At 44.9% G+C, this 4872-nt stretch overlaps 1 long non-coding RNA gene across 1 annotated transcript; it reads right to left on the bottom strand.

The window, feature by feature from the left end:
• Positions 1-895: 895 nt before the first annotated feature.
• LOC138756169 (uncharacterized) lies at positions 896-4105 on the bottom strand. The gene is made up of 2 exons (XR_011352823.1): positions 4016-4105; positions 896-1654 (listed from the first exon to the last, which is right to left on the bottom strand). It is a non-coding gene; the product is annotated as an uncharacterized lncRNA (long non-coding RNA).
• Between the last annotated feature and the right edge of the window lie 767 nt (positions 4106-4872).

The following is a 4872-nucleotide window of genomic DNA, read 5'->3' as shown; positions in this document are numbered from 1 at the left end:
AAGCCAATTCTGTCCATGTCACCCAATTATACCCAAAACTACATTTTTAGGAGGGTGGGAGGAAACTGGGTCACCTACATAAAACCCACACAGGTCACAGGGACAACCTTGCACTCAACAACACAAAACTAAGGAATTGATTATGGACTTCAGGAAGCGGAAACTGGGAGAACACAAACCACCCCTCCATCATTGGGCCTCTTCTCACTGCTACCATCAGGAAGGAAGTACAGGAGCCTGAAGATAAAGATCCAAAAACAACTTCTTCCCCTTTGCCATCAGAGTTCTGAATGAACAATGAACAACATGTTACCTCACTTTTTTTCTCTTCTTTTGCACTAATCTATTTATTTTTATATAGTGTATTTAAGCAATGTAATTTTAGCAATTTTTCCATCTGTAATGCACAATAATGCCAATGTAGCGGTCTGCTAACCGGGACGCAAAATGGCCATCAACGTAGCGACCACACAGACCCTGCGGGGGCCAATGACCTTCAACCCAGATGAACACATGCACAGCAGAAAAAAGCGAGCAATGGTGGGAATGCCACCCTATATGAGATTGGCGCTGCCATGATGTCACTCCTGATGTCAGCAGCAAGGAGAGAACATAAGCAGAGCTGCCAATGCAACAAATCAGTCTTCAACTTTGACTCCTTGTGCGTGTGTCTTCTTTCCACACTTCACGGTAGCACACACGCTACATTGGTGACCCCGACAGGTCCAATCAGTAGTTGGACCCAAACATAATGGAGCAAACAGCTCTTCACACGGTTTCCTTGAAACCCAACTTTCTGGGCATCACAGCCACACATGTGGTTCGAACAGGCTGAGGTCCAGTTCCACCTTCAACAGTGAAGTGTCAGTTGATGAAGTAGACAAAGACAATGTAGTCAAACAATAATCATGGCTTTTATTAGCAGAGACTAATGGTACAATAATGAAAGACAATGGGTGAATACAGTTATACCTCAGGGGAGTGTCTTTATCAGTAGAGATAATCCACAGCCAATGTTAGCCAAAGGAAAGACTGATAGCTTAGCAGAGATTCACCACAGTCTCCCCCCGGCAGAAGAAGGGTTAAAATCAAAAGGACAGCAGCTAAGTAAAATACCATATTTGGCATTGAGAATTCTCTGACAGCCAAAACACGCCAGTATCTAGCAGAGCAATCGAAATATAATGAGATGTCTATGAATACTGGAGCCTCTCAGGTTGTTTACAGATTCTAGTTGATTTTCTAATTGGAACAGATGACTTTGCAACCTTGGGAACTGATACTGGTCCTGGATCTGCAGTGTGATAAGGTTGGACCCACTCCAGAATCGCCAGCGTGAGGCAGTGGAACCTCAGCATGGCCATCTGAATGCTTATGAGGGGTCACAGGCTGGGGAGGGGGGGTGTCCAATCTCTCAGGCTCACACTGAGTAGGGGTGCAAGGAAGGGGCGAACCAGGTGGGGACAGATCTCTTAGGGGTACAGTGTCCGTGCTCCCGTCTGGGAATTTAACATGAGCATAACTGGGGTTAGTATGCAGTAGCTGAACTGGTTGGACTAGAGGGTCCGTTTTATGCGTCCGAGCGTGGCTCTTCAGCAGCATGGTTCCAGGCTCAGATAAACAGGCTGGCCAGTCCATTACAGTTCTTGATTTCCTAGGAAAAGTAAACATACATTCATGAGGTGTTTGATTTGTTGCAGTACATAATAAAGACTGAATAGAATGTAGCGCCTCAGGCAGCACTTCCTCACCGGGTAACAGGGTAACCATGTGTCTTTAACGCAAGGTTAACAGTCTTCCAGACTGTAGCGTTAACCCTGTCGACCTGCCCATTGCCCTGTGGGTTGTACCTCGACGTACGGCTGTTGGCAATCCCCTTTCGTAGCAGGGCTTGGCGCAGCTCAGCGCTCATGATTGCTGAGCCTCTGTCTGTATGAATGTAATTGGGAAAACCAAAAATACTGAAAATTCTGTCAATTGCCTTAATGACAGACGCTGACGAGACGTCAGGGCAGGGTATCGCAAAAGGAAACCTTGAATATTCGTCGATTACAGTAAGGAAATATACATTTTTGTTATTGGAAGGTAATGGCCCTTTAAAAATCTAAGCTAATCCTTTCAAAAGGTCGGGTTGTTTTGATGAGAGTGGTCTCCGGAGCTTTGAAGTATTGCGGTTTGCATTCTGCGCAAACAGGACAGCTTTTAGTCAGTTTCCTGACTTCTTCCAGGGAGTGAGGAAGGTTGTTAGCCCTTATGTAGTGGAAGAATCTTGTGACCCCTGGGTGGCACGGTCTGCTATGGATCTCCTTTAGTCCCTCAAGCTGAGCACCGGCAGCAGCTCGTGACAATGTGTCAGAGGGTTCATTTAACCTTCCAGGTCTGTACTGGATCTCATAATTGTAAGTTGAGAGTTCAATACTCCAGGGTGCCATCTTATCATTTTTTTTATTTTACTTTTGTGTTTAGTACTGAACATGTAGGCTACAGATTTCTGATCAGTGACCAGTGTAAATTTTCTGCCAGCTAGAAAGTGTCTCCAGTAGCAAACAGCTTCAATGATAGCCTGGGCTTTTTTTTTCAATGGCAGGATGTTTTAGTTCAGGTCTGCGTAATGTGCAGGAGAAGAATACCACCAGTCTGCCCTTTTGATTAAGGGTTCCTGCCAAAGCACAATCTGAGGCATCAGTTTTTACTTGGAACAGGACATCCTCATCAATGGACGAGTGTGCAGCTTTGGCAATATCAGCTTTAATTCTCGTGAAGGCATCCAAGGCCATTGGAGAGAGAGGAAAAGATTTAGTGTCAAACAGAGGGTGTGCCTTCATGGCGTAGTCCCGAACCCACTTGCAGTAGTAGGAAAAGAATCCCATACACCTTTTAAGGGCTTTTTGCTGACTCTGGCGGTGGTAACTTAAGGAGAGCCATTCTTTCCTGATCGGGGCAAATTTCGCCCTTGCGGACAATGTAGCCCAGAATGGGTAGCTCTATCGCGTTGAACACAAATTTGCTCTCGTTAAATGTAAGGTTAAGTTCTTTAGCTATTGCTAAGAATTTCTTTAAATTGCTGTTGTGTTCGGTCTGAGCTTTCCCACAGATAGTGACATTATCCAGATAGGGATAACTCTAACGATATTATCCATTTCTCTCTGAAACACTGACACACCATTTGTGACTCCAAAAGGTAACCTTTTAAACTGGTATAACCCCCCAACAGCCTCAAAGGCCATATAGGGTCATTCCCTTTTTTTAATGGGGATTTAATGGTAAGCTGCTTTGAGGTCGATAGTGGAGTGCTTGTATTGTGCTATCTGATTAATCATTTCATTGATGCATGGCAGGGGGAAGGCACCAGGTTAGTGTAACGGCTGTAGTCAATAGCCAGTTGCTTCGTAGTGTGATTTTTCACAACTACCACCTGGGCTTGCCACCGACTCTTACTGGGTTCAATGACTCCCTCTTTAAGCAATCTCTGGGTCTCAGCTTTGCTGTAAGAATGTCTCTTAGTGGCAATCAGCCGACACTCGGGGGGGGGGGGGGAGGGATAAATCACTGAAAAGGGAGGGAGCTTTGATCTTTAATGTGGACGGACTGCAGTAACTAGCATGGGGGATGGTAAGAGTGAGTAGTGGCCCATCGAAATTTAACACTACATTTTTCATCTGAAATTGAATATCCAATCCCAGTAACACAGGAGCGCAGAGATCAGACATTACAAAAAGCCAAACATCAGCAAGGCAATGTCCCTGCAAATTTAAAGTAACTTTACACTTGTCCTGTACAGTTTTTGTAAGTTCACTACAAGCCACTGATATATTTCGATTCGCTGGATATCTCCACAAATTTAAGGCTTTGGCGACTTTCTCTTGGATGTAGTGTCAGTACTCCCTGAGACTATTAAGCAATCGAGAGTCTCATCATTCACCTCCCCCTTGATAGTCGACCATTTCAGTCCGTAACATCCCCAAAGCTTTACAGTCAATTGAGCTAACACAGGGGAACCTTGTGTTGATCTCACCTCGCCGTCACTTGAAGTCGATTCAGCCAGCTCGTCTGAAGATTCCTCCTTTTCACCATTTCTCTCTGATGACACACCTTACTACTATGTGGTGAGCTCGCTCAGCCAGGAGATGGCAGCAAGGGTTGTTAACTTCCTACAACAGCCTCCAGTGCAAGGCAAATACAATGCCTTCAGTAAACTATTAACCTGCACCTTCGGGCTCTCACGGCACAAACGCACTTCCTGATTGCTGCATATGGACATTTTGGGGGACAAGGTCCCATCCGCCCTCATGAGCGAGATACTTGGCCTTACTGAGGGATACAAGCCCTGTGCTATGAAGCCTACATCAGTTTTGAAGACAGGTACTGCCAAAAACTGATGGAAAACCGTGAATAGCATCACAAAACAGCAGCCATGGTTATTACAAAAACAGACATCCAGTGTCCCCATTGTGCTTGACTGCACTTCCAGTCTGGGACTGCAAAGCCACCTTTGTGTCTTCTTCAAACTGAAGGACTATCCAATATATATTACATGACAATAATGGAACCTTTATCTTTTTCCATGAGAGTGTGGAAATAGAGTATCTCCTTTGGGAGTCTAGTATTGAGCACTCAACCATTGTGCAGCTCAATAGAACTAATTATGTGTAATTGGGGACCAGCATTTGAATGAGCAAGGCAAAGAGGGATATGAAACTCATTCAGGTGCCTTACCATTTGGCATGGGCAATCATGTCACTCCATCCATCATAATCTCTGGCCTTCCAAATTGTAGTTGTTGCCTTCCCTGTTCTTTGATGAAGGCTCCATCTTTGAGCTGAGACCATAGTCGATGTCCCTTGTATGATTGTACAAGGGAAAAATATCGAA

This window comes from Narcine bancroftii, chromosome 3 (genome assembly GCF_036971445.1).
Source record: "Narcine bancroftii isolate sNarBan1 chromosome 3, sNarBan1.hap1, whole genome shotgun sequence".
In the NCBI taxonomy this organism is placed as follows: Eukaryota; Metazoa; Chordata; class Chondrichthyes; order Torpediniformes; family Narcinidae; genus Narcine; species Narcine bancroftii.
Note: the sequence above shows the minus strand (reverse complement) of the source record. Positions and strands in the feature narration are given on the sequence as shown.